The sequence below is a fragment of the Protopterus annectens genome, chromosome 14.part0, assembly GCF_019279795.1.
Source record: "Protopterus annectens isolate FY-2018-M chromosome 14.part0, PAN1.0, whole genome shotgun sequence".
Lineage (NCBI taxonomy): Eukaryota > Metazoa > Chordata > Ceratodontiformes > Protopteridae > Protopterus > Protopterus annectens.
This window is the reverse complement of record NC_056748.1, coordinates 94,316,491-94,323,911: the sequence shown is the minus strand read 5'-3', so window position 1 is coordinate 94,323,911 and position 7,421 is coordinate 94,316,491. Positions and strand designations below refer to the sequence as shown.

The 7,421-nt window shown below is 41.7% G+C and overlaps 1 pseudogene; it reads right to left on the bottom strand.

The window, feature by feature from the left end:
* Positions 1 to 446: 446 nt before the first annotated feature.
* On the bottom strand, positions 447 to 1,001 carry LOC122788630 (annotated as a pseudogene).
* Between the last annotated feature and the right edge of the window lie 6,420 nt (positions 1,002 to 7,421).

Genomic DNA, 7,421 nt, shown 5'->3' with positions numbered 1-7,421 from the left:
GAGTGCCTCACTTTAGTAATTTTGCTCATCATAGGTTCATGGGCATTTAATGGGTATTGATCCATGAGAATTCCTAGAAGCCTAAGCGTACATAAGCGTACATTCCCATGAAATGTTTTAGATGTGGCAAGATTTATTGCAAGAAGAAATGTACAGTTAACTGAGACTTGTCCCTCCTAATTTAACATTTGACAGGGTAAATGTAACATGTCCTCCTCCTCCCCCTAACCTGACAGTGACACTGTGATACAAGTAATCCTAGTGATCCTCCCTGATCCCTCCATCCCAAGTACAACAGACAATGAGGTATCCTGGTAGGATAACCAGCTAACAAATACCCATTGAGGATTCCTGTTCAGCTTCTACAAGACACCCTGGAGTTTTTTAAAGCCTCCATCCAGGCCATCATTCAAAATAGTGATGTCAAACTAATGTGTGTAAGTACCCTAGATATTCCGGTCTGCATTTGTTAACTATTTCTTTGCCACTCCAGACTCAGCTGTTGTTGTTTTCATCATTCAAAGAGCATTGACTTCTGATGCCTCAATGAACATCACATACAGAACAAATTCTTCTATCTGCTGCACTTTTATTGCTTGGGAGTTTGGGATGCACATCTTCCCAGCATCAATGACCTCATGAATGGAGTTGATATGTTTCCATTATATCCATCATGCTCTAAGTACCATCCATTTTTATATTATTCCCATTTCTGTTCATGATACAAATCTGTATATAAAGGTAATCTTTCTCATCATCTTTAGGCTTTTGTGATGTAAATGGGCTTTATTGCTCCAAAGTCAGATGGATCAGACATACTCAGTTTGTTCTTTAGATTCCACCTGCCAGCACCATGACCTCCAATTAAAATTACACTTTTCCTTTTTAAATGGTTGCATCTTGGCTACCTTCTCCTAAATGAGGAGGTCATGTCAATCAAGGTCTGCATTTTTGGTGGTCTGGTACTTCCTTACATGGATTGAAGTTATCAGTATGGGCATCATATAATCAAAGTGCCTCTTCCCAAACACTTGCTAAGGTAGATATGGCTCCTGGTATCTAGACATAACCTTAAGGACAGCACTGATACTGCCATTCTTCAACATCTCCTGCTGGACCTTGAAGCCAATGCCCACCTTTTCCCATTCACTTCCTTGATTATATCACCAACATGCATCAGTCCTTGCTGATCAGTCATCCATCTGTGTAGGATCTGACCAATGACCAGCTCATTATTTTCGTCAAGGGAAGTTATCCTCAGACGATCACCTCTAGTCTTTCTTAATCTAGTAGTTGGTGCAGATGTCTCACTTGTGAGCTGTAGTTCCTGTTGTACCGGGTTTGATTCCCTCAACCTATATGTTACCTTGAACAAGCCACTTAACCAGATATTGCTTCTTAGTTGCCTCTGAAAAGAGTCTTCAGTGGGCCTACCTTAAACCTCATGTCTGTTATGGGGAATATGATACCTGGGACCCACATTTTTAGTACTATTGTTATGGGTCTCCACTGAAAATGGGCTAGCTGCCCAGCTGGACTCTACCCAGTTAAAAATGTAAAATTAAATAAAATAAAATAAATAAATAAATGGTTTTGGGTGCATGGCTAAGCTTGTAAGCACCCTAGTGGTCATTAGCCTAGTAACAACTTATGAACATATTCCTACCATCCATCCATTTAGCATCAGAAGCGATAGACTTGTTAAGGAATACAAGGTCCTGGGCTTGGAGGATGCATCTCACAGCTTTTAGATGCTTCTTAGTCAAGGATTTCCAGAAGCAACTGAAAATATGGTCCTTGCAAAATCCATGATAGTTCAGCTGCTGAGCTGTTTGCATGTATAATGGAAGAGAATTCTTCCAAAATCTCATGTATGAATTCCAGGTTGTTGTCACGCTGCCTCAAACCTTATCTCTTCCAACCACTCATGGGCCTTCGGCAAGGGCTGGACTAATCGGCTTTTCATGCTTCCCTTTAAGAAGCTCAGATTCAGGTCATTGGTACTATTGGCATCTGGGAGGTCATTCAAGTTGTCAAGGATGTGCTGCATTGCAGGATCAAAACTAGCCAGAGCAACTGGCATTTTTCCAATTCTTCTGATATTCAACTTCAAGAAGACCTTTATGTGTTTTTCTTCATTAGGAACACTTTTTCTGCCCCAAAAGATCCAGTATGTCACTTGCCATAGTGAAAGTGTCTGATCTAGACAAAATCTGTGGAATGATAAAGAGGGGCAAGAATATCCTCTAATCGTTACTCTCCATCACTCCAGAGAGTTACCACCATCTCTTGGACCCAAAAGGTAAGTCCAGATGCAATCTACGTCTTTGAACTGCAGGGAGGGTTTACTGGCTCTCATTTTGCTTACATGTTACTATGTAAAAGCCAGCAGCATCCATTCAGTGGTCAGAGTAGAAGAGTGCAGCAGTGGCTACTAGGTAAGGCTTTAAGTTGTCCAGGCAAGTCTGTCACTAAAACTCTGGTAGCTCTCATCACCTTACAATGTAGAGTTGCTTCTCCTCCCCTTTCCCTGTAGCAGCTTCCTCTAGATATGTAATTGATACGGGAGAATGGAATTTTAAGTAAATGTCCTTTGATCAGTTATCATAAACCCATTATAGCTATCTATCTATTTATCTACACTGTGTGTTTGTGCTTGCGCGCACACACACACACACACACACACACACACACACACACACACACACACACACACACATACACAGTGGATATGAAAAGTTTACACATCCCTGAAAAATGTCAAGTTTTTGTGACATAAAAAATGAGACCACAATAAATCATTTCAAAACTCTTCCCACCTTTAATGTGCCCTATAACCTGTACAATTCAATTGAAAATCAAACAAATCTGTTAGGAGAAAAAATATAAAAAGTAAAAAATGTACAATATGCTGGTTGCATAAATGTGCACACCCTTAAACTAATACTTTGTTTGTATGCACACCCTTAAACTAATACTTTGTTGAAGCATCGTTTGATTTAATTACAGCATTCAGTCTTCTTGGGTAGAAGTCTATCAGCATATCTTGACTTGGCAACATTTGCCCACTGTTCCTTGCCAAAGCACTCCACATCTGTCAGATTGCAAGGGCCTCTCTTTTGCACAGCCCTTTTCAGGTCAACCCACATAATTTCTATTGAATTTAGGTTTGGGCTTTGTCTGGGTCATTCCAAAACTTTACTTTTCGTCTGGTGAAGCCATTCTTTTGTTGATTTGGATGTATGTTTTGGGTCATTGTCATGTTGAAAGGTGAAATTCCTCTTCATCTTCAGCTTTCTAGCAGATGCTCGAAGGTTTTGGGCCAAAAGTGACTGGTATTTGGAACTGTTCATAATTCCCTCCACCTTGACTAAAGCCCCGGTTCCAGCTGAAGAAAAGCGAACTCAAAAAATGATACTTCCACCACCATGCTTTACTGTGGGGATGGTGTTCCTTTGATGATGCAAAGTGTTGTTTTTGTGCCAAACATACCTGTGAAAAATTGAGGGGCTGCCAGCCCAGCCAGATAGAATTTTGTAGATAATTCTATGACATTGTAAATATTAATATAATCCACAGGCTTGTTTTACAAATGTAAAGGGAACTATATGTTATGATTAAACTATATGTTGTACTGAGATTCAAAAATGTAACCACAGTGCACCCTGGTGGAATAAAGCTGTTAAGTAAAGCATTTTATAACTGTGTTTGATCTCAATTTTGGAGACAGGATGTCAGGGCTAAGAGTTTCTTTCTATTGTTTTAAGACAAAGAAAATGACTAGGTTTCACATGTAAAGTGTCTTTTATTGCTGTGACTTCTTGGCAGCTGTAGAAATGTTACATTTTAAGTTCTGTGAGCCTGTGAAACCTCAACAGGGGTGACAAGAATGATGTAATGTGAAATAACGCAGCAGTAATGTGTATTATCAATTTAAGGATATAAATAAAGAGCAGCATTTTGCATCTTGTATTGGATCTGAAAACATTCCACTCACCAGCACTTGCTTTACTCTGTAAGTAAGATATTTGGGACAATGATTTCTCTTAGAGATAGATAGAATACAGCCAGACTAGTCTAGCTTTGTTCTATATTTATGTCAGACTATCCTACAACATTGTTTTAAAGCATTTTCCTGTGGTTTCTGAATTCTTTATTAGTACTGTGTTGAATTGATGTGTATTGTCTTGTGTTTTTATTTATTATTACATATTTTTAAATCTTTCAGTGGTGGCTGTTTTGTGTAGAGGTAATTTCAGCTATTAAGAGTACTTGCATGTATTTGGTGACACTGTATAAGCCACACCTAAATAGTCTTAGGCCTGGGTTACACTTACTATTTGGATAACAGTAATATTACACAGTGAAATTGGTCACCCTTTGCTATGGGCCTTATAGTATCGGATAAGTAGTTGTTGGTGGTGGTGATTTCTACCTTATAGTCTGGGTAGGAGGGGGCATAGCTGGAGAACTTTTGCCAGCCTTCCCCAGGAGTGTCTGTGTGTTTGTATATAAATCAACTTTTAAAGTGTGTGTGTGTGTGTCAGCTACTTGGGCAGGGACACAAAGTATTGGTTGGACAGAGAGGGTGCTGGGAGGTTTTAGCTTGCCCACTAGGGTGTGATCTGGACCCTATAGCTGTGCCAGTGGGGAGACTTATTGAAGATCTGGAGAGAAAGGGAGAAACAAACCCCAGACTGACTGTGATCTCTGTGTGCTCATAAGGGAAATTGTACTTTACTGTGTGTGTACTTGTTATCCTCCCAATGTGGATGCCCCTCACTGGTGCTAGTGGTGAGGCTTGAAGCTCCTTGATTACTGGGCCAGTGCAAGGGCATTACAGATTAATTGTTTGGCAGTGGTGGGATATCCACATCAAATATTAATTGTTTGATTGTGGTAAGTTAGCCACATCACATATTAATTGGCTTGTAGTGGTGTGGACATTGAATTCCTGTAGCTTGTTTACAGTGATCACCAAAGGTGTTTTTGTACTCTAAATCAGCCATGCAGTGAACATTTAGAGTTCAGATCATAATTGTTTTATTTCTTTTGTTAGCTTAGTTAGTCAGGGAGAGCAGGCAAGCATGTCAGCAGAGGAATATGGCAAGCTGTCAAAGAGCCAGTTGGCTGAGATGTGCCAGGGTAAGGGACTGGTGCATGGAAACCTGACTAAGGCAGACATGATTGCAGCTTTGGTCACAGCTGCAGCAGAAAATACCAACCAGAAGGATGAGCAGACCGGCCGTGGATTTGTACAATACTCAGAGAATGGACAGCTCAACCTTTCTACAGAGGACTTAAAAATCCAGCTGTAGCCAAAGAGACTTGAGTTGGAGGTCAGACGTTTGGAAATGGAAGCTGAGGAGAAGGAGAGGCTGAGACAACATGACAAGGAGATACTAAATCTTTGCCAGAGTCATGGAGGTAATGGGGAAGGGAGTAACCAGACCCGAGAAGCACATAAGGTCAGTAAATGCCTTCCACAGTTTACAGAGGGGGATAATTTTTATAGTTTCATTCATATGTTTGAGAGGGTATGTAAACAGTCTGATGTTGACCAAAGGCTTTAGGTACAGTTCCTGACACCCTTACTCAATGGTAAAGCTGTAAATGTCCTTTCCAAAGTGTCTGATCATGATTTTTTTAAACTATAATGTGGTAAAGATTTGTTTGCTAGAATTTTTTAAGCTAACACCTGAAGCTTGTAGGAAAAAAAAGTTTTGTGAGCATAGACGTAGAGCAGATGAAAATGTGTGTGAATATGTTACTGAACTAAGCACTTATTTTCATAGGTGGGTGAGAGGATGTCAGGTCACTACTTTGGAAGGGCTGGCAGACCATTTGGTGAGGGAACAAGCCCTTAGCACTTTGCCTGAGGACATGAGGACCTGGTTAGCTGATAGACAATGGGTTACTGTAGATAAACTGAGGAAGAATGGAGACCTATATCTAGTAAGCAGGGCATCCCTGCACAGGAAAGGGGCCCCTAATTCTAGTCATGAGTCTAAGGGAACCCATTGTAGGCAGCCCAGACTGCCTCAACAGAATCTGCCAGTAGCATGAGAAGCAACTAGTCCAGGTACACATCTAGGACCTAGGTTTAAATGTTTTGAATGCAACCAGTGGGGCCGTGTAGCATATAGATGTTCATGGAGGCAAGTGGGGAACAAAAAGTGAGGGAGCCAGTAAGTGGGAAGGGCAAAATGCCAACAGTAGATTGCCTTGAGACAACAAGGGTACCAAACTACCATCCTGCAGATGTTCTGATAGGGAAGGATTTGGAAGAGGCAGTACCATGTGTTCATACAGTTACATGCAGTCAGGCTTGGTGACAAGCATGTGGGTCTGGTAGCCTAGGGGAGACCCAGTCAGATCACATACTGGCAGTCAGAACTGGTGAGGTGGTTACTTCAGGGAGGGAGCTACCCTGTTGCAGTGAGTCAGAAGGCGAGCCATAACTGCTTGTGGGTACTGATGTTCCCTTGAATAGAGTGACTACAAGAACAGAGGTGAGTAGTAGTACCCAGGCTGACAGTGAGGCACCGCTGTCATGGAATACCAGACTTCCTTTGGAAGGGGAGCTGGGAAGGGTTACAAAGAGAGAGTTGAGAAAGACTCAGCTCTTACATCCTACATTGCAAAGCCTGAGGCAGGTAGCTAGTGAGGCACCTGATTCTCAAGGGAAGGGGGTTGATCTGTATACTGGGACAAAGGGTTACTGTATAGAGAGTGGACCCCTGAGGGAGGGCTAGAAGGTGAGAGAATACATCAGCTGGCAGTGCCTAGAGCCTTCCGTCTGGCACTTCTAGCCATAGCCCATGATATTCCCTTTACAGGTCATATGGGCATAAAATATACAAAGAGACATATTATGCAGAACTTTAATTGGCCTGGGATTTCCAGAGATATAACAGGGTACTGCAGGACCTGTGAGCAGTGCCAAAAGGTAGGCAAGGCAGGAGATAAGGTGAAAGCTCCTTTGATACCTTTGCCTGTGATTGAGGAGTCATTGTAGAGGGTAGCTATGGATATTTTGGGGCTTCAGAGTACCCCAAGTTCCACAGGGAAAAAGAAGTATATCCTAGTGGTAGTAGATTGTGCTACAAGATACCCTAAAGCAGTGGCTTTGTCCTCCCTTGAGACAGAAAAGGTGGCAAATGCTTTGTTACAGATTTTCAGCAGGGAAGGTTTCCCAAAATAAATACTGACTGACAGAGGTGCCAATTTCATGTCAGACCTGCTGGATTGTCTTGTGGAAGTATTGTGGGGTGAAGCACCTAAAGACCACACCCTACCATCCCCAGACTAATGGTCTTGTCAAGAGGTTAAACTGTACACTCAAGTCCATGCTACAGGCATTTGCAGATCAGTTTAAGAGGGATTGGGACAAATATTTTCCCCATCTGTTGTCTGCTTAC